Source organism: Arctopsyche grandis, chromosome 7 (genome assembly GCF_051622035.1).
Source record: "Arctopsyche grandis isolate Sample6627 chromosome 7, ASM5162203v2, whole genome shotgun sequence".
Lineage (NCBI taxonomy): Eukaryota > Metazoa > Arthropoda > Insecta > Trichoptera > Hydropsychidae > Arctopsyche > Arctopsyche grandis.
The window spans coordinates 21,726,616-21,751,334 of NC_135361.1; the positions used below are offsets into that span (position 1 = coordinate 21,726,616).

The window sequence follows — 24,719 nt, forward strand, 5'->3', positions numbered from 1 at the left end:
GAAAAAGTAGAGAATATCCTCACCCTTCCCTAAAAGGACCAACGGAGGGACACAGGTGGGTGAGAGGTCACCCCTCCCCCTCCCCAACTATACCTCACGCACATTATGCGCATAATGCATGCGACTAACATATTATATTAAATATGTCCCAATGTCGCACATTTGCATATGAACGAAACACGGAGAAGTTTATTGTTTTGACTAGAAACCACATTCATAATAGAATGCCTTGGAAAACTGAATTTTAAATTATGTACTCAAATTCTAAACCATTGTTTGTGTAAACTTCCTGAAACGCTATGTACACCTATGTATATATGTGTATACCTATATACACAAATAATGTATATATACAAATTTGAAAATGCAATTAGAAGTTGGCTCGCAATTAATGAACAAAAAGTAGGACTACCAATCAAAACATTACAAAAAATGATAATAATTCATCGTTAACAGTATTATTGGAAATTTTATTTGGTGAAAATAGCATTATCGAAACGCTATTGTCGTTTGAATTGATGACTTCCGCTTTCTTTGCAATATGACACGACAGTGTAGAATTACAAAGCATCAATATCCGAATTAACTTATAAATAAAGACAAACAGAACGAAAAAACCCAAATAATCATCCACGCATATATACATACATATCAATGTATGTACGTGTACTTTATAAACACATAAAAAATCATATACTCCCGAAAAAATTCCAGCATAAATTTTAGACTGATTTGAAACAGACATCATCTTCAAAAGACGGTGAACATACGTATTTTTAGAATTCTTTCATTGCATATCTCCATTAAATGTAAACCAAAAAGCTATAAGAATTTGCATAATACATACATATATCATAATATGATATGTACGCATATAACTTATTTACAAACAATTTCTTGCAATTTAAATCGCCAAGTTTAAAACAGAATTTTATTAAACAGCAATAATGTGTATTATCTTAATAATAGAACTAATAGTAAACAAATCAATAAACCTATGTTATTAATACTATATATAAATATATTAAATACATTTTAATTATTTGTCGCAAATATGTACCTTACGTATTTTAAAAATTCAACTTACATGTGTACCTAGTAAAATTGTACATGTAATGACTAATAATTGTAAGTCTTATATGTATATTGGTTACATTCATGGAGATTTTATTCAAAGGGACAAAATAAGCCCGACTTATAAGCCCCAGAAATATCTTGCAAAACATTAAATGTAATGCTTTGCGTTTTGAAATATTTAAAGATACTGTTGGCTTTCAATAAGTTTATTCTTCTTTTCGAAGATTCTGGACATATAGAATTAAAAGTAGTGATAGCAATTTGTGAATAAAATAAAACTGAAATAGTGTTTCTGAAACTGAAAATTGGACTTCCACCACTTTCAAATACAGCAGTTAATATAACAAACGAACATCTTTTCTAATTTAAATTCAAATATATTTACAAATATGGCGTTGTTTTTTTTTTAATTTAAATAATATTTTAGGTGTACAAACATTTAACATGCGCCTAGAAGCGCACAATCATTCCTTTATTAAACAAATTATATATTTTTTTAATTATTAAACAAAGCAAATAATTTAAGCCAACAGTATACCTCGGTGGTTGCGTTATTTCTAACCAAGATATATAAAAATATCTTCAATTTTAAGCCACGACCAAGACAAATATGGCGCGTCTACGGGACATTTCTCTAGAACCGCAGATGCCAATCATCAAACATTTCACGCAAGAACCACTGCGATAGAATATAAAATATAGGTCGGACAGTTCCGACGAGTGATCTTTTCGTCGGGGAATGTGTTTCACCAGTATAGGTGATACGGGAGGATGGAGCTTAATAGGATTTTCAGGGGTACGCAGCATTACGCCTTGTTCGTGAACCGTAACGGAGTGACGATAAACACATTACGGCCAGGTTAAGACGCTCCTCTGGAATAAACGCATTAGTGGCACTCACCCCACCCCCCATGCACACCCCTACAACTATCAGTGTCTACGCCAACCCTCGGCAAAAACCCTCCGCATCGCGAAATAACAATGCTAATATCAAGCAACGAGCGGCGGTTCAGGTGTTGCGGTGCCGCTCTCGAATTATCCGTATCGATTAAATTTCACCATTCAAATTCTAAATATATTCCAGTTTGCTCAGTGATTCTCAACACCAATTTCGATCGACAGTTGGAAAACAAAAATAAAATTTAAAAAACGCCGACAGTAACTTCTGAATTAGGTACGACACGTGACTCGACGCGAGCACAACTAGAATAAAAAAATTAGTGAAACTCATTTTACTGTACATATAGTGTATGTATTTGTAACTTAAAATGAGGCCTATATCCCGACTATAACACCGTTTTAAATATTCATGGTATGTAGATCATAACATGTAAGCTTTGTTTATGAATTGTGCAATATATGTATGTACATATACATAGTATTATATCATCGATTACTGGTTTAATAGCACTAAGCAGCCAATAAGGTCTAGCTACCCATCAACCAATTATATTTCTGTACTGAGAATAAACGCTGTATATGTAAATATTCGGCGGATTTGTTCCGTGCATCATTCAGAACTGGCTGGTCGACGGATCATAAACTACCCCTACTCAGATCTCAAAACCCCTGCAGTGGCCTGTACACGTCAACGCTACAGTATTGCAAAAAAACAACCTTTACTATCATTTTGAAATTTCTAATAATTTATCAAATATTTAGTTTTAAATCTAAAATCGTACAAATCATATCGTACGATTAATTATTTTAATTAAAATTGTCGTGTTCAAAAATAGTACACGTCTTTCACGTGTTCAAAAATAGTTCAAACTTTTTGGCGAAGTACATATGTATGTAAGTTAAAATGAACATGACTATGGTTAATACAGCGATTTTTTTTGTATACTGCAATGAAATTTATTTAAGTTCCAAAAAAGAATCACAGAAGGAATGAACTACATATTTCAAGACATAACAGTTCCTGAATATTATAAATGTATCCTGAAAATACTTTTGAAAATTAAAAAAAAACTGTTCACTTGTATAGGACACGAACTGAGCATTTTCTTAAAATAAAAAATTACACAAATTGATTGTAACATACATATATCTACATATGTAATTATATGCACATCGATATATTTTATTTCATATGTAAAAAAGCGACACCTATAGCCAAAATTTTACATAAACACTAAACACATTCTACAATGTACTTAAGTATATTTCAACAGTCAATAAATTTGGATTTGCGAAGAATTTGCGAGAATTTTAAAGGGGGTGCCGATTTTATTAAACCCGTAACAACGATTAAATTAACTCTAACAGGAGACGGTCGATCTGGACTAAATAACAATTCAGATTTGAACTCCCGGCCTCTATAGTGGTAACCAATGAGCTACGCTTTGACTATATGTACATACATACATATATTTGTACATATGTAAGTAACGAAGCAGTATGCTTTATAAAACTTTGCTGTATAATTCAATTATTTTTAGTACCACACTACATATACATATATATAATATAAGTAAATGAAAAACATCACGTAGAATTTATTCCAAGGTTACAAATTATAAACAAATTCGAAATAAAATCACGTTTCACAGTAAATATCTACAAATAAATCAACTCAATCTTATATTAAAAATGAACCAACGATAAAAATAAATACATCCAGTATCCCAGCTTCGTTCAGTCAACGATTGCGATTTTCGAACCCCCCCCCCCCCCCCCCCCCATGAGCAAATACATACATACTTACACAGCAAATACGGATTCGAAGATTCGCATCTTCGAAGATCCAGCACGTACCAGTCGGCAGCCGTTGATAAAAGTTTCGGCGAACAGATTAGAAACCGCAAAATTTATACACACACATAATAAATAGCATAAACGAGACGTTTAAGATTATACAGCGAAGACAGTGTGTACGGAGGGACATTAGGTGCCGTTGTCACAGCAGTTGAGAACTGTTGTAACGACAGTTGCAGTTGCAGTGGGTTGCAATTGCAGAACAGGTGTAGCGTCGGTGATAATTACCAACTCTAATGAGAAAATCGTTAAATTGAAACAAAGCGGAAGCGAGACTCCACTTATGCCGATTAAGCTCCACATTTAATATTCAAATTTTATATAGATACATACATACACATGTCGAAAATGCACGATAAAAATACCTATACACAAAAATTAACCAAAATGAGAATAATATTTGAAAATTATGAAAATTACAAAAAAATTAAATTAAAATTACCAACAAAAATAATATTTGAATTTCATATTAACATACGAACACACAATAATAGTTATATAACCAGCAGCGTGGACTAATAGTAAGCATATGTATGTACATACATTTATGCTTTCAAACATAGCAGTCATGGGCTCCAGTCCCGCTGGTTGCTGCTGGCCATACCTTGGTTTGTGACTCGAAGTCGATCGTTTCCTATCAAGTTTGCCAATTTATCCGATTTTTATTGAAACGGTTCCAACAAATTGGCAACCTTTACCCATTTCTCGCAATTTTCGAGTTTTCAGCATTTCAAATTTTGCTGATTCATATAAAAATGCAAATTTGTCCATAAACATTTCGCAAATTTCAATTTTCTAAGCACCTCGAAATTTGACGATTCATATAAAAAAAACACACTGAATGGTACGTGGTATGTGTTTTTACTTTATTTTTAGATACTTTTGAACATGCGAATGCAACACCCCTGGCCCATATTTTATTTTTACATATATACCAGGAAGGCCTTACAGGAAAATCCCAATGCGCCTTCCTGGCCAATTACAAATACAAATGCAGCATTTTTTTATTATAAGTCGTTGAATTGCGAGACACTGAAAAAACTCGCAAATTAACGAGACATCTATGAATTGTACATAAATTTTTATTGTACATTCATCAAATTTCAAATAGTGGTGACATAGTAGGTAGGAAGGATTTTTAGCCAATTTTTTTTCCGGGAATCGTTTCAACAATGAAATCAGAGAAAATTGGCAAACTCTGATAGGAAACGATCAACCTGGAGTCACAAATCCAGGTCTGACCAACAGCATACTCTGAAAAATTCATTTTCATTCAGGGATAGAACCCGGCACCTTCTTGACGGTAAGCAGAAGCTTAACGTCCGAGCTATGCTGCTGTACATTGTATATAGTACCAAAAATAGCCCCCTGGCGTGTTTTCAGTGATATTTTATCCTTTCTTGACAGTGATCGATAACGATGAATGCCATATTTGAAGAAATGTAGGAGAAACAAATGGATTCTGCACGCACAACTAAACCTGAAATTCGTTTGGGGAATACCCACTGTCAAAGCTGGGAGCCAAGGACGTTCCATACCTCTCAGTATATTTTCGCCCTAAGTTTATCAAAAATTTATGCATAGATATCTCTATGATGTTTTGTTAAAATTATTCTAAAAATTGTATATCGATGTTAGTAATTTGCCAGAAAGGCGCTTTGGGGTTTACCTGTTAGACCTTCCTGGTATATATATTTATGAAAAAAAATATATATATATTACATATATAAACACGTGAAAGGAATAATATATGTATGTATATTTTACATATACATATAAACACGTTAACTGTCAAAGTGTCTAAAACTTAAACTTTATAGTCATCTTTGTCAATCCGTCGAATTTATGTTATAATTAACTAATCGCGTTCTCCACATCTTCTACCCTATCATAAATTGAATCATTGAATAATTAAACCGATGCTCGATATCTGTATCATATAACCACATATGTAAACCGAAAACAAACTGAATATATGTACATATTATAATAATAGTATTTACAAGAAGCAAAATCAAATTTCCAACTAAGGATTTTATACTTTGAACATCGGACGGAAAATTGCCTAACAATGAAGGAAATTGTCTCTTTTTGTATTTTTATTTCATTCGAAAGAATAATCTCGTTTATTAACTTTGGGCAAAGACGCTGAAATATGGCGAGAAATTGAGTTTCAAGCGAGACAACTCAGAGATAGACCATAATGATAAAAGTTTTATATTTGTAATTAGTTTATGAAAGAGTTGCCGTTTGAAAAAATAAATATAAACACGCATACATCCGTTCATACTGTACACAATATACTTATGTACAAACGTAAACTAATGGCGTAATGAATATTAAGTAACACAATCAAACTCTGCCGGGTAAAACTTTCGGTTGTGCAAAAGTTTTCGCAGTATCGTACAGCCTGTTAACAAATAACGTAATATACAAAAAATCGTTAAACGCTTTCGTACCGAAAACTAAATCAACATAAAAACAAATACACGCGATGTTCTCAAGCACGGCGAGTTTATTTATTGAATTTCATTAAAACCTCCTTATTGTACGTATGTATGTATGTAATAGCACCTTACGATCGTACAATAAAGACACTCACTTTTAATAAGTTCCCTCGGTTTAATATCGTACAGCACAATGCGTACAAGTACATATACAAGCACGTAGATAAATTTAATGGAAGATAATGCAATGGAGGGAAAAATAAAATATGTATTCGCGGTGGAAAACCGGCGGAAAACAAACCCTAAATGCACTGCGATCTTAGAGGTAATAAGTGCCCAGCCGGGTACGAGAGTACGTCTATACACCTAATGCATTCTTAGCATTTTCTCAGTAATGAAATAAAAACGTTACACGTAAGTAGTAGTAATTTAGTTGAGTGCTATCGACCATAAATGTAATAGTTTCGCAAGATTATAATGTTGAAATAAGAAATAAAACTCACTTCACATTGAAATTTCATTTTCCGATAATGAAAGAAGATTTCGTTCCTTAATTTCGCAATTTTAAGAATGTTGTAATTTGATTCAATACAGGACATCTATGGTGGAAATTTAAAATATTTTCGGAAAAACTTAAGGGTTTATCCATGAAAATTTTCCACGCTCAAACAGAAATCTACTGATGGTAAAAATAAAATAGCAGAGACACAAACCATTCCTGAAAATGAGACACCTAGCGGAGGGAGTGAAAAGTTTTGTAGGGGTAGTAAAATATTTTCGCAAAATTTATAGACACCTACCGATGGAATTGAAAACTTTTACGTTACGTTGAAATTTATAAGATTTTCAATTCACAAAATGTAAATAAATAAAGAATTACAAATACAATTATTAATATTACAATTGCGAAAATAACAAACGAAAAATAATTAAAAACAAGCGCAGAATTTTAATAAACATAATGAAAAAGGTGGAATTCATAAACCGCAAACGGGATTTCAATAATGAAAAAGTCATCTCGAACAAAACTTTTTCGACACGTTGTGAAATCCGGGACGTCGCTCAAACCGCATAAATACCTAACCCAGAAACCGTTTTCATTCGAAGAAAGCTGAGATGACGGCCGATTTCCCATTTTCCGACACAAATTTAATATTCGTCGACGGCAACCCGAAAATTGATAAAGCTTTTAAATCTCAACCTTTTTACGGAAGGGGAACGAAAGAGAGCAACAGCAAGAGAGAAACGGAAAAAGAGGGGCGGGCGAAACTTAACCAAAATCTCGTTCTAAAACTCATATTACATAAAATTATACAATATAAATAATAACACAAGAGAAGACAGAAAACACGACAGGAAAACGGACAGAGAGGGGGGGGGGGGGGGCAGAGAGAAAGAAAGAGAGTGCGTAAACTCGTTCATGATCTCGAACGTCGCGACCGCAGACATTATCGCACAATCATGACAACATGAAGTAGACATAAATCGTAGGGTCGGTAGTGTTTTTTAATGGCGAATAGGGGTAATTTGGGTTTGGGCTCCCGGGGGAGTGCGTCAGCTCGATTTACGGTCGTTTGTGTTTAACTTATGGACGGGTCGGTATTTGTATCGCGACCCCGCACATACATTGATTGCGCACATTAATAACTCCATATTAATATATGTACATATGTATGTATGTATATTGTATCATATTATATTGTACGTGCGTACGAAAATTTCGCCGCTAAGGTCGAATTTATTTGCGAGAGATATTGACTATATAAATTATATGCCGATTCCCAGAAGGCGGGGACAACGCGCCGGATTTTATATACGGGAGGAAATTGGGAAAACAGTGAAAGGGACGAAGCGATAAAGCAGTCGTTGACTCGGACGAGAGAACCTGCCCGCAAAGGAAAACAATAAACGAAACCGGAAGAAGACGCCGAGGTAAAATATCCGGTCAGACACACAAACCCCTCCCCCACACTCCCATACGTGCATTACACGAAGAAAACCGTGATCTGAATACGCGCTGACCTTTAAGAAAAGCGATGGGGGATTAAGTCGAACGTGTGAGGGGGCAGTGGCAGCATCCATACGAGGGTAAAAAAAAAATCGAAACTTATTACGAACACGGTTCTTTATTAATACTTTTTATGAGGTAAAAATAAATTTCAATTAACGCAAACAAAAAACAAATCCTTAAACATGCGTGGAAAACTTGACGGTAAAATTCATAACGAAATACAAGCTTTACGCTTGAATAAAATTTTTATCGCACAGTCAACATACATATTTAATTTATGCGAAATTCAAACGAATTCTTCTGAATAAAATCCTGGGTAGTAAGTGGGTAGAAAAACACATAATGTTTACACCGTATATAAAAAATATATTAAAATAAAACATTTTCATTATTGTTTTTCGATTTATATAAATAGCTCTACAAAAGGAGAAGTAGAAAGAGAAACAAAATATCGCCAATAAAACCGGTATAAAAATGTACCTCAGGCTAAAATGTTATGTAATGTATACTGGCGATATATTACATACTATGGACATATGTACATATGTATATTGCGATCATCATTGATTGTTTTTTTTATAATTTATCGCCGTTGTTCTCTTCGAGCAAACAAAATACAACAACATGCCGCGTGAAAATATTATCTAGATTTCATTGACCAAAAAATCTCTGTTGACGTATTGAAAACATTATTCGAAAGATGAAAAACAAAAAAAAAATTTATTCAAATTTCTCGATGACTTTCTATGTAGTATAGTTTTTTTGAAAATCTGTAGATATGTAATGAAGAAATAAATATATAATGTTTCTATTAAAAAAATAAAATAAAATAAATAGAAGATATGAATATCGTAAACGGATTATTCCGCAAAAAGCAATCTCGCGCAAGTCACTAAAATCTCGATCACGGTACATTTTATACTATTTAATGTACATTTACACACACATAAAATACATCTTATTTATCTCTCACAAATTCGAGATTATATGTACATATGTAGGTAGGAAATTCGAGTTTATATTAGGTAGCATCTCGAATTTGCTGATATTATAAAATGCTACTAACTGTAAAATGTATGTATGTATGTATTATTCGAAATATATAAATACAATTTAATTTTTCAATAGATTTCATGATATTTCACTGTATAAACATATGTGATTATCGAAGTTTGTAATTGGAGAGCGCATTGAGGTTTACCTGTTAGGCTTTCGTGGTATATATGTACATATGTATGTAAATATATAGCTATACTACATATGTATGTATATGTACACATATTCTAGCTTCAGTGACGCCCTGGAGTATATCTGAAATGTCACTATAGCTTATCTATAATAAATTAATAAATAAAATATGTACCAAAAATAAAAATAAATTAAACAAAAATATTGCAAAACACGCAACGGCAATGGTAACTTCAAAATATTTTCCAACAATGAAATCAAAGGACATGAGTGTTCTTCACAAATGCTAAATTACCCCCAGATCGAGAACCACTGCCTTAAGCCACAACAGTACGTATTTCAAAGAGAACTTATTTATATTATATGTATAAGATCCATCTTATTCGAAACTTTAACACAAATTACAGCTGTTGAAGACGTTTGAATGTCATTTAATCTAAACGTAATTCCGAGCAGACATAAATTTAAACGAATTTTCAAGTCTACCATAGAGAGCACAAACGTTTCGTATTTAAAAACCATACAAAGATACAGAATAACATATAAATGTTATTATACATATATCTACATATGATTAAAACTATAAAAGGCTGGCAATAATCTAAAAACAATACCTATACAAATATACGTTTCTTACAAAGTCCGCAGGTAAATACGAGCACGTATTCCTATAATGAAATGAAAGACAAATATAGACCTCACAGTCGGACAAATATTTACAATTAATTAAATAGACATACATATTCCCAAGCATAAAAAATTTAGACGCGAGAGTGAATTTCAGCCAAATTAGCAAAATTCTACCCAATAAGGTAAAATCGAATGAATGATTCAGAATATAAACCCCACATAAAATATAAACGCGGGAGAGAGGCAGGTACCCGTCCAGTTTTAAATAGCATTTCGAAAAGCTTTTTAACGAGCTCGACTGATGCGTATTATATACAGGTGAAAAGCGAAATTTACGCGGGGGAAGAGAATAAGGGACGCGCGGAAGGGTGGGAGAGACGGGAGAGGAAAATATGTCGACTCGAATAATTATACAAACGAAGAAAATTATACGATGAGAAAGCGATGGCTTGGGGGAGGTAGGGGGAAGGGGGATGGAAGAGTTCTCAACGAGTTCTTCCCAATTTAATTTCGTTGATAGGTCGGTTATTCGATAGCGTCCAAAAAAGACTCGGTTATTCGAGTGTACTCGAAAATAAATTTCCCCCCCCCCGTTGTGTTCCCATAAAGCAGAGAAAATTTGCAAGGAAAATTAGGCGAAAACACGACCGACAGGACGGACAGACGGACGGGACGAACGCAAATTTTAGTGATGTTTTTCCGGACGAACGGATCCGTTCGAAAAACAACAGAGATGTTCGAGGTCGTGTTTGAGCGTAAACAAGACCGTCTAGTTTATTCACAGAGACGTGCGTACATATAATTAAAACGGAAAATAATTCCCAGAAGACAAAATAACGACGAGAAGCCCTGATAATAAAATAAAGATCGGGCCCGATCGAGCGAGGCCACACTGTTGTATTATAAATTGAGTGAAACGCCGTGAAATCCTTTCATGTTTGATATACATATATAGTATACATACATACATATATATCCTTGAATCTGTAACACAAATACAAGTCGTACCCCCCCCTTCTCCCCCTAAAGCGTTTCAGGCCGCTGAATATTCATGACAATTTGGCAGGTAGCATATTAAAATCATACGTGATTTTAATATCAACTCACACGGCATATTGTACGTAGCTATATACATACATATGTATGCATTGTACGATCACTAATTTTTAATCATCGCTCACCTAGGAGCGGAATCTTAGAATTTCTAAAAACGAATATTGCGAGTTTAATTACACTGCTAAAGATTTATCTGTGAAATGTTTAATTAAATTTTAATGAAGAAAACATTAAATTAAATAAACCTATTTCAAACACACCAAGTACTTTTGTATATGTATGTATGTACATATGTACATACGTCGCCAATATTCTATAAAGAAAAGCCTAAACCAACATAGACGCTTATGTCATCTTACTACATAAGCATATATGTACATAAATACGTATGTAAATACATATTTAATTGTTATTTTATTTTATTTATATATACACATATATTTATTTTATAACAAATAAACTCCAATGCGCTTTCTTTGTCAATTACAAACATCGATAAACAATTTATGTATATATATATATATATATATATATATATATATATATATATATATATATATATATATATATATATATATACTACATACATATGTATAGAGTGACTAGTGGTTTTACCCGGTTTTTAAATTTATTTGAATAATTTTATTTTATTTGAATATTCATTTGTTTTTTTATTAAATTGAACGTCACCAATTCTACGAACCAACAATAGTTACATACAAAGTCTCTTTCGAAATAATATATTAGGTAGATTTTATAGAGCATCATAGAGACATATGTACAGGTATGTTGATAAATTTTGACAATTTTCGATAAATTTGCATTTTTTTTACATAAATCGCCAAATTTCGAGATCCTGAAAAACTCAAAATTTGCGAGACATCTATGGACAAATTTGCAGCATTTTATTAATCAGCGAAATCGAGATGCTGTCAGCTCGAATTTTGTGAGAAATAGGACAGAGATGCCAATTTTTAGGAAGTGTTTCAACAAAATCAGATAAATTGACAAACTCTGGTAGGAAACGATCGACCTCGGAGTCCAACATCCAAAGTCTGGCTAGCAGTACAACTATTTTTCTATTTTTTTCTAATTTTTCTATTTTAATATGTGTACTGTATTTTCCTCCGAATGAATCTCCTCTTATTATAAATTCATTTTTTTCAAATTTGCAAAATAATATTAATGTTTTGGCTGGCAGGAAAGTCATGATCTTGGGTGATTTTAATCCTAGAAGTTTGAATTATGTTCCTAATGAATTAATTTTTATGTCAGAACTATTTAATATGAGTCAATTGAACTCAATAACTAATTGTAATAATAATTTATTAGATTTAATTTTCACTAATTTAAATTTTATTTCTTGCAATGTATCTAGAAGCCTATTTCCTTTGCTGCCTGAGGATCCATACCATCCGGCGCTTGAGTTAGAAGTAAATACACTTGTTTCGGCTTCCTCTCATTTTCATTCTGCTAATATACCGGCTCCGGGTGGATGGTTGTTTGATGGTGTTGATTTCGTGATCCTCAATAGTTTGTTTTTTGCTTGTAATTGGGATAAACTATATGAGTGCGTTGATGTTAATTCTGCCGTTGATTCCTTTTATAGTATCGTTAACTCTGTATTTGATAAATGTTTTATGAGAAAGCGTCAAATTAATGAAGCAAGGGTTTACCCAAAGTGGTATAATTCCCGAATAATTTCATTAATGCACAAGAAAAATAATGCACATAAAATATGGAAAAAATATAAAGATCCTACATTTTTTATTGATTTCTGTAACTTGCGTACTCTTTTTAAGCGGATCTCGACTTCCGCTTACGAGGAATACATTACTAATTGTGAAAATTCAATTGCTCAGAATCCGAAAAATTTTTGGAGCTTCATCAACAGCAAACGAATTATAGATTCAAAACTTACGAAAATGCACGATATGGATGAGGACTTTATTGGTCATGACAGCATCGCAAATGCCTTTGCTAACTATTTTCATTCGGTTTTTGATTCGACTACTGTTATGACTTCCCCTAGTTTAGATTCCTCCATGTTTCCATTATTGTCTGTTGACAAGTTCCATTTATCTGATTTACGCTACGGTTTTGGTAAAATTAAAAATATTAAATCTTTTGGACCAGATTTCATTCCAGATTTCATTTTAAAGGGTAGTGAGCCTGGACTCTCGTCTCCATTGATTTTTATTTTTAATCTAATGCTGAAGACTTCAGTTTTTCCTGTATCATGGAAGTGTTCGAAAGTAACTCCGATCCATAAAAAAGGTGATAAGTATTCCATTAGAAACTATCGCCCGGTTGCTATAATATCCTCTTCTGCAAAACTTTTTGAAATTATACTTCATAGGTATATTTTCAATCATTGCCAGAGTATGATTATTGATCAGCAACATGGATTTCGTCCACAACGTTCAACGACCACAAATTTGTTGTCATTTTCTGGTTTTGTAACAGGTTCCTTGGATGCTAATATTCAAACAGATACTGTTTACACGGATTTCGAAAAGGCTTTCGACAAAGTAAATCACTCCATCCTTATCAATAAACTAATTGGTTATGGTTTCTCATATGGTCTCTCTCAGTTATTCACAAATTATCTCAAGGATCGACGTCAGTTTGTAAAATATGGAATTTATTCTTCTGTTGAATACCCAACCTGCTCTGGTGTTCCACAGGGTTCTAATCTTGGCCCCTTACTATTCATTTTATTTGTTAATGATATTAGGGAAATATTCCACAACTGCAACTTCTTATTATATGCAGATGATCTAAAACTTTTTAGGTGCGTTGAATCTTCTTCCGATGCTCTACTGCTACAGAGCGATTTAGATTCACTCGTTATTTGGTCACACTCAAATTGTCTTCCGATAAGCGTTGAAAAGTGTCACATTGTCTCTTTTTCCAGATCTCGATCATCAATTGAATTTGGTTACAATATTGATGGCTCTATTCTTGCCCGTCACACACATATCAAGGATTTGGGAATTACTTTTTCAAATATCTGGAATTTTAATTCTCATATCCAAGATGTGTGCAATAGGGCTACAAAAACTTTAGGCTTCGTCATCAGAAACTCACGCGCCTTTAATTGCACCAGAGTGACGCGTTTACTGTATACTACATTGGTGCGCAGTTTGCTTGAATCTGGTTCGGCCATATGGAGTCCTAATCATTTAAGGTACACGCTAATGTTAGAGAGGGTGCAAAGAAAATTTCTTCGCTATCTCTACATGAGAGAGTTTGGGCGCTATCCCTACTTATTTCCTAGTAAGTTTGTCATGGGCTCCTTGGGCTTTGACTCCTTAGCTTCACGTAGAAACAATCATCTTGGTAAGCTTTTTCTAAAAATTCTAAGGGGTGAATATCATCTTCCTGAAGTTCTGTGTAATCTTAAACTTAGAGTACCTGAGAAACTGAGAGAATCTCGCTCCAGAACTCTATTCCTACCTATTCGGGCCAGGACTAATGTGCTTGATGACTCACCCCTTTCAAGAGCCATTCGACTATTTAACCTGCTTTCTGGGAGCCTTGATGTTTTTACTTCATCATACAGTTCTGTCAGGCAGCATATTTTAAATGACTTCTAGCTACATACATATTTACACATGTTGTTTTCATTTTGTAATGTTATTATTTAGCATAATGTGTATGTATGTTGGTTTTATCTATATTTATATATGTATGCTATTTTTTATTTATATATATATATATATGTATATATATATATATATGAGTAATTTATCTTTATTTATGTGTATTGATGTGTTTATGTGTATATGCATGTATAATGTTTGTATGTTTATGGATGTATGTAATGTATGTGTATATGTATATGTATATGTGTATGTATGTATATGTATGTATATATGTGTGGGTATATATATATATATATATATATATGTATGTATATGTATATATGTATGTATATATATATATATATATGTATATGTATATGTATATATGTATGTATGTGTATATATGTATATATATGTGTGTATGTATATGTATATATGTATATGTATGTGTGTATGTATATATATGTATGTAGGTGTGTATGTATGTATATGTATATATGTGTATTTTTATATTTATGAATGTATGTATCTGTATTTGTGTATACGTGTAAGAATTTGTGTATATATGGATGGTATACATATATGTTTATATAATTGTCTTTGGCCAGGAAGGTGCATTGGGTTTACCTGTTAGGCCTTCTTGGTGTAAATTAAATGAAAAAAATAAAAAAATAAAAAAATAAAATAAAACTAGGGATCGAACCCGTGACCACACAATCACAAGCATTACACGCTAACCATTGATCTATGCTGCTGGTTGTATGTACGAGCATCCCGACAAAGCCGCGCACGACAATGTCGCGCTGACATAGCCACGCAGGGCAAAAGTAAATCCCTATATGTATATCATATTTTAATTACAATAGAAATTATAACACGCTTATAATAAATTAGACATCAGAGTCACGTGGGCGCAAAATTAACAAAAAAAAATTCAAAGCCTAATTTACAAAATTATAAAATAATATTTGTTTTGTGGAAGTTTTCAATTGCAATGAAAATAATGGATAATATATTTTTCTAACTTAACAAAGACTCGACAAAGCTTTATGAAGGTTCCATTTTAAACCTAGTACGTCCGATGTTTTTTTTTCAATATTTTTAATAATTAAAAGAATTGCCTTAAGTTGCATAAAGTTAAAGATAGCGAATAAACCGTACAAGTGCTTCTCAATTTTGGTTTCAAATAGACCTTTTTTCTGCTATCCTCTATTTTCTGTTTTATTAAATTAAATTTAAATTTTGTAGTTTTTTTCGCGCGGTATTATTATGCGTGGTTTTGTCGGCGCGGCTTTGTCGGTTCACCATATATGTACGTATTGCACAACATTAGTCCTAGAAATTTAACTATGAAATTTTAACATTAAACTGTACGACCGCATTAAATTAAAGTTTTAAAGCAATCATCCAACTTCGCCGGGTAAGCAAACCAACGCAATTATTAACTGCGGCAATGATTCACATGTATGTACATATGTACATATAATATTTTCCATACACATTCAAAATGCGATGAAAAAAAATAACATTCAGCAAAACAAAAAAAATAATAATCCACGGTGAAAGAGAACAAACACGTGTTTTATATTGCGGGCTCAAAAATGATATTCATATTTCATCTTTCACTTTATACATATTAATAATTCGGCGGCGGCACCTGGTGCGAGATTAACTCGCGACCCTTGTCGCACTAACTGCGGAAAATTACATTGTAAACTTTTATAAATGAAAGACGGATTCGAATTATATGCATCTCACCCAATTTGAGTATAAACGCATATATTGTACATACATACATTAATATATAGCAATGAGCGCAAAGCACAATGGCCTAACAAGATCAATACAAACAACGATGATGAGATCCATTAGGTACGATGACTGGGGGAAAGGGGTGTTGCACTATTGAAATGGGGTGCAGAGAAAACGTTTGATTTAAATACAAAAGGACAAGAGGAAACTTTTGAACCGTCTATATACATACATAATATATACATATTATAATACAAACACAGAGCACAATTCAAATCCAAAGCCAACTAACAACGATTATAAGCCGCAATTAAAGCAAACTCGACAACACAAAAGATAAGACGCGACTCGTTAATCTCGACAGATAACACCGCACTTAACCCACACTGGAGTTTGATATAATCACCAAACGGGGGGGAAAAAATCAAAGCAGAAAACCACGAATCGGTAAGTATGGAAAGTCATTAATCAACGTCAGAAAAGTAGACAACGGCAGAACGAAACGATGACACGTCCACACACTAGTGAGCGCGCAAAAGTGAAATTGATCACGCGTGCAAAAAAATGCGTTTAAAAAATCCGTGTCCACATATACGTACACATATAAATCAAATGCTAACAGAATAAGCGCCCCCGAAAAAAATAATAATAACGATGGCAAATGTCGCAGAAACTCGGCCATTTCGAATAGGAGAATACCGTGTGTGTGTGTGTGTGTTTCCACGTCAATTTGCGAATTTGTACGTAGAAAATCGCAGACACGAGTAATAAGGCGTGATGATAAGTGCGAGCTTAATATGCGAAACGAAGTGCTTGTGCGAATTTCACTCACACGTTTTATCATAACGAACGGCCGTGCGGAAAATCTGCATATATAACGGGGGATGGGGGTGGGCGGGTGGTTCGATGCGAGATGAAAGTGTTGGAGACATGTAGCACAGCTTCTCAAACCGGCGATAGTAATAGTACGATTATATTGAATCGATTGTACGCTATCGTTATTTTGTTACGAAAGCAAAACGATAGTCAAAACTAAAATAAAATCGGTCTTGATTATTTTTGAATTAAAGTTAGAACATGAAATGTCCAATTGAATTCTAAAAGGTAACGAAAATATTTTAAACAATTTAAAACAAATTTATTTTACAATGTATATACATACATACATATGTTCATGTAAATACATGTGTATATATTATATAAAATCTACATTAAATCACACATCAACTGCGAAACCTACAGATAATCTTATCTACGCCCTAAAATCGTTTCTCGGAAAAAAAATTCACGAATTTCCACAAATTTTTATGACACATTAAGACTTTGCCCAACGTTGTAAAAACAAGTAAAATAAATCTGTAATGGTAAAGTAAATCTCACAAAGAAAAAATGAAAACAACCTCAACACATCCTATTATATTATATATTATATTAATCTATTATTGGACTCGGATGTTACATATATTATTTATTTACTTTTTGTTTTTTTTTATACCTATCTCTGTACATCCTGTCTGTTGATTTTTCAATTAATAAAATAAAATAAAATAAAATAAAATAAAATAATGTATACAAAAGCATTTAACAAATGAGCCGTTATATTTTGAAAGTGCCGGACGCCCGATTTTCAGTTCTAAAACACTATTTCTATCTGACTTCATTTAAAAATTGTTATCACTTATTTTAATTCGATTTGTACAGAATCTCAGAAATGTAGAATTAATGTATTACAAGTAGGGGTCCCAAATATTCGAAAAATCAATTATTCGAATATCGAATATGAAACAGGTAAAATATTCGAATAATCGAATATAATATATAAACTTACATATTTTAATGTATTTACATGTAATAATATATACCTACTAGGGTTTCTGACCCAGGTCGACCCGGGACAGACATTCCCGGGAATTCACGGAATTTTTGTTGTCCCGTGTTCCGGGAATTCTTATCTCGAATCCCGGGAATTGAATTTACAAAATCTTGAAAATATACAATATTTTCACGACAGCACGAAAGGAAATAATAAATCAAATACAAAAAAGGATCGTAAAATATTCTCAAAGGTTTGTTGTTTAGCAGTTAGTACAGCGCATTCCCCGAACGTGGAAGTTTTATAAGCATAATGGTTCTGTGCCTTTGGCCAAAATCGTTTCTTGTAATTCTATTTTTGAAAAATCTCAATACCAAAGGACTTGACCTTACCGATGAATTGTTCCAAGAATTAAAAATTAAAATCGAAGAAATAAGAGCTTAAAACTGATTTTTTTAACACAAATTTTAAATCATTCTAATTTTATACCGAACAAAGCATTCTTTAAATGTTGTAATAAAAGCGAATGTATATCCTACGCTGAAATTATGTACATATGTACATATGATGAAACGAGTGTATCCTTCTTGTATTAACGATTCCACAATGGAAGAAACTCTTTTAGATTCGGATGAAGATGAAACAATTGTGTTTGACGGTGAATGAAGAATTAAATAAGGAGTTATCAATAATAAATAAACAAAATAACGTAAAAAAGAATAGCCTCGACTTTAAAAAATAAATTAAAATATAATTTAAAAAAATTGTTTTTATCCCTTTAAACGATAAAACCAACGAGTTTTTCAGATACTTAAGAAGCTACTTTAAATAAGTTTACTTTCATAATTACATTTTTTCTAGTTAATATGTATATTAAGTATTGTTTACTTTTTTTTATATTTTGTAAATAAAAAAATATTTTTTTTATTATTAAAAAATATATTATATTGAAAAAAAGAAGGTTTTTTATATGTGTCCCGGGATCCCGGGAATCCCGGGCTCCGTCCCGTGTCCCGGGAATTGAAAAAGTCCGGGAATACAGAAACCCTAATATAAGTAATATATGTAAGTACATATGTACTTACACAATACATTTTAGATATCTGTTTACTATGTTCGAAAAATAAAAAGGGATATTATTGTTAATTGTTTATCGTGATTAAAAAAATATTTTTTTTTACAACATACGCATCCTAAACAAAAAAAATTAAAACGTCTTTGAAAAAGTCCTTTAAGTCGAGTTAAAAAGAAATACGATTTTAATACCAAGGAACTTTCTATGTAAATTACTTAATAAAAAAAACGAATAATATCCGATTAATTTTAAAAATACTCGAATTTATGAATATTGAAAAAGGGGCGAATATATTCGAATATTCGATTGGGACCCCTAATTACAGGCCACCAGTATTTTTAAATATTAATAAACGGAAAACATTATATTTAATGTTTTGCGAAATGAAGTAAAGTGTACATATGCCACTTTCAAATATAACGGCTCAAATATGTACATAGATACATAAGTATTATATAATATATCAAATACGCAAATTTTCATTAAATAATTCTTCCCGCACTGAATCGAAAATATACATTAATAATATTTGTACAAAATTGTAAGTTACTCATATACAAAATTTAAAAATATGATTTCATCAGTTGCAAGAGATTATTCGTGTATGAGTTATTTAGATCTTAAATGTATTATTATATACATTTTTGCATACCCTCGATAACCTCACCAATAGTAATATTCATACGACAAACAGGCGACGGACATTTATAATACGATTACGGCGATATAAATATTTGATAGATTTGACAAGGGAAAACTTCATACATACATACATATATCCGCTATTAACGATCGAAAACATAAATAGAGAGGAAGTTCGAAATAAAAATGAAATTTAATAATCGTGTAAGCCACACCTCACACACATATAATATAAACACATATGTACATATATGTACATATGACAAATAAATTTACATAAAATATATGTAAGTAAACATTCACACAACATAAGCCACAATAATAATCCTTTCTAAGCAAATACACCCACACAAACACGCACATAGGCTTTTTAATGGTACATACAATATATCGTCTAGTATCCAACCCACACTGGTACAACTTATGGGGTATTTCACGCTCGTAGGGGTACTGACAGTGGTTTATATGTATATATAAAGTAACAGCTTGATCGATAACGACGACTCGCTCGTAACATATAATGAACACTTATCGTAAACAATCATTTACCATAGAGTATTGTATACCACAATGAACCAAGTTTGCATTGCTTACGTATATGTTGTAAATACGCCATAATAATATAACGGATGTGACACAGACGCCCGCCCGTGATTATGTTGTCGATAGACAACGTTACCATGGTCCATTATCAATATTGAAAACAATTACGAATACTGTGCGGTTTTTTGTACATAGGTACATACATATATATGTGCACAATTTGTGTTAAGAATTCGACGTCGACGTATCCGTTTAAAATCCGATTGAAACTGCACGGGAAAGTCCAACGCGGAAAAGTTTTAACAAAGTACAAAGCACCGTTTCTAAACTATATGCTGTCCGAAAACAAACAACATACATATGTATACAAATTTTTTTCATATAATAAATAAAAACTTTGAAGTTTGATCTATTACTATTTTATAGATCCCGCAAACCGACGCGAACAAAACACTGCATAAAAATCTCGTGCTTTTTTTTGTTAATTGAACCGCGAACGTAGATAGGATATCAAATAACCATGTCCCCACTTGTTCATTTTTCGTGCAACTTAAGAAGCATGCGTTTTCGGACGTAGTGCATGCGCTTTTGATTTGAACGGAAGCTTTTTGACAGATTGAACGGAAACTTTTCGTGCGTCATGTCACGTGACACTCAAATCGAAAGAAATATAAAATTTTATAGAAAATTATCGAAATTTTCCGCTACTACACATATACAAAATTTCCCGTAAATAAAAAAAATGACGGTTTTAAAGTTTTGGGAACAATTTTATTATGACCCTTGATGAAATGAAGAAAAAACTAAGTTTCTTTGATCATATTATTGTAAAAAGAAAACAAATACATTAAACAAAAAGAGTAGCGCTGGCACTGATATTAGTCAACGGTATGGAACAAGTGTGGACAGTTTATTTTATTTTATTTTATATTTACGTAGATATATACCAGGAAGGCCTAGCACGTAAACCCCAATACGCCTATCTAGGTAATTACAAACATTGCAGCATTTTTTTATAACATAAATCGTTGAATCGTTGATTCTGAATAACACGAATTTAACAATAAATTAATCCATACAGAAATCTATGGATTTGGACTTGTACAAAAAAATTTACATATTGAACGGTAATCGAATTCAGATATTGGTGATATAGTGGGCAGGATGGTTTTCGCCAATTTGATGGAGGAACCGTTTAAACAATGAAATCAGATAAATTAGCAAACTCTGACGGGAAACGATCGACTTGGAGTCACAAATATCCAAGTCTGACCAGCAGCATTAAAGATTAGAAAGGGATCGAAACCGGTTACCTCTCGGTGCTAAAGATAAACGCAACCACCGAGCACATACCGGCTTGATTAAAATGCGTCACGCATGTTGAATGTTGAAATGAAAATTGAAAGTGAACGTCGAAGACGAAAACGACTAAGTGGAGTCATAGCTAATGAGTGTTAACCGTCATGTTATTATTTGATTTATTTTGAGTAATTTTTTAAATAAAATGCATTTATTGTTGAATGTTTGTAAAACGGCTGGTTTAAGCTAGCGAACAGTGGAACTGTAAGTTGTTTCAAATCGAATTTTCGATTTGTTATTTTAAGCAAATTTTTATTTTTAAGGCAACCGCGACTCGGTCTATTTACATCTGCGAAACTTGGCCGTTTAACGGACGAATCGCAACAATTTCCGAAACGACTTTTTAAAAGAGTTTGTTCTCTACGCCGCCGCCGTTGACTAATTAAGTTGAAACTTTTCATAGGGAAAAGAAAGAAAATTGTACTTTTCGATTGCGCGCCTGATTTGATAATAAAAAGTAAGGGAAAAAAAACAAACGTGAAACTTTTTCGGCGAACGAACGTTTTTATTGCGCTAAGAAACGGGCTCTTTCTTTCATTTATGCGCGAAACATTACCGAGTCTTAATTTGAATTGTATAAATTTCGTTATCGCTTATTGTTCGTGATTCTTTACGACTTGAGCCGAATTAGAAAAGGTCCGCCTTGCGAGACGAGAATTCAAAACTCGAGCTCGGAAAACAAAAAGAAAACCCCTGTAGGTCATCGAATAAATGGATCAATTATTTTGAAGTCAAACATTAACGAACGAAAACCACCATATATACATAGAAAACTGTACAACGGAAACAAATCAGACTTGTATAATCAAGTATAAAATTGATAAATACCAAAACTTGAGAGCCGCTGGGTTTTCAAACACAATTTACACAACTATTAAAAAACACTTTAACACATTAGATCGTCCATTAGCAACTGTCGCTGTTCGGTAATTTTATTCGAATATAATAAATAAATTTACATGCATTTGTTTTTCGCTTATTGTTTGAATAAAATTATGTATTTAAATTTAATAAAATTATTATTTTTATTTTATGAATACATAACACCCCAGACTGAATATTTGAGACAAATTCAAGATAAAAATTGACACACACTACAGAATTGATCACTACAGAAAACAATTAAACAAAGTGAAATACGAGCGCACAAAACCACATATTATAGTTTCAATGGAATACAAAGAACTCACTCTTTGCCTCTCGATTCCATTTCCTTTAGTTAAGTCCACTTTGACATATACACACACACGCGCGATACGAGCCAACGAGACGGTTAAATTCGATGGGGGGTTTTTGCGCGAGGAAAATGAGTTTTCCACCGGCTTTCCAGTCTCTCCAATGTGCGTTTCCTTTTGCCGGGCGACTTATACACCGCATACAACCCAACCAAAGGGACACGTGGTAGAAATAGTCCGCATAGTATTGTAGTGTTGTTCCACGTCCGAATCGATACGTGTCGCGGTATGCTGGAATGGTGCGTGTGTGTGTGTGTGCACACGAACGTTTGTGCACATTAACCGCACTGGGCGGAGGCCCTCAAATGGTGTTTATTAATTGGGGAGAGACCACATAGACCACCCCTCGTGGGTTGGCCCTCCCATTCAATCAGTTCTTTGAGCTTTAAATTTGACGGCAGTGTTGTTGTTTGTGAATGAATAACCGAGCGACGCATTTTCCGACGCGTGAAAAGTTGAATGTAATTTTTATGATGGATTTCAGGATCGATGTAATACATATTAAATATGCGCATATGTTAAAACCTAAAGCAATGTGGTATGATTTGACATATTGAATGCAAATCTTCGAATGTAGCAATTTTTGTATTTTATTATAATCCGTACTTTGTATATCAATGATCTATTTTTATTATATGAAGAAACTATACAATATTCAATTGTAATTTGGTTCAATTCTTTACACAATATTTACCGACATATACATACATATCTTGAAACTACTGATTTGGGCTGTTTAGAAGTGTTGTAAAAATAATTTATTTAATCTACTATACTAGGGTTTGCAACAATTCTCTTAAAATAACATGTCCTATTTGTAAGTTGTCAGCGGGATTTAATATTATGAATTGTTGTCTGTGAGGTACGAAAGGTTGTCGACCTGAAAGGCTGTTCTAATCGATCTCATGTTAAATTTTGAACTACATTGTTCTTAATACTTGTCGTATTGTGATGGATAGCGAGTGACCAGGACTTATATTTTCTTTTATTTCTACAAATAAACTGAATGTAGGCTACATCTTCACATTTTATGTATTTTCCATGAAAATTTGTATGATTCGAATTAAGCGATTACGAAATAAAAACATCAATATCAATAGAAATAATTATTTTCACGAGAAGTCTCTTTTACAGATGCGAGAGAGAGAGAAAATTCAGTACGCGCCGAGCTCAACGCTCAGTGTGAGAATGATATCCGCCTTGGAAAGCTCTGCTTAAGCCGTATTTTTTTTCATTTCTTGCACTCATTTTATATTATTTAATTTAAAACATGATTAAATGATTTTTATAGCTAATTATGATAATTAACCTCGCACATTTTTCATTATCTTAACTTTAAAAACACATTATTAGCACAGTGGCTAGCGGATTTTTTTAGCACAGCAATGCAAGTGTTAATGACGATGCTTAATTGTGATTTTTTAATAAAATTATATATTTTTAAATACATAATGTCCTCTTTCTTACATCCTAGTTGGCAACCCTAATCTACATATTTATATCATTTTACCATATATGTATATGTATATTGCTACAAATTGAAAAAT

At 32.7% G+C, this 24,719-nt stretch overlaps 1 protein-coding gene across 1 annotated transcript in view; it reads right to left on the reverse strand.

Moving 5' to 3' along the window:
- Dys (Dystrophin) overlaps positions 1–24,719 on the reverse strand; it is a 580,264-nt gene that overhangs the window by 312,252 nt on the left and 243,293 nt on the right. The window lies entirely within an intron of this gene.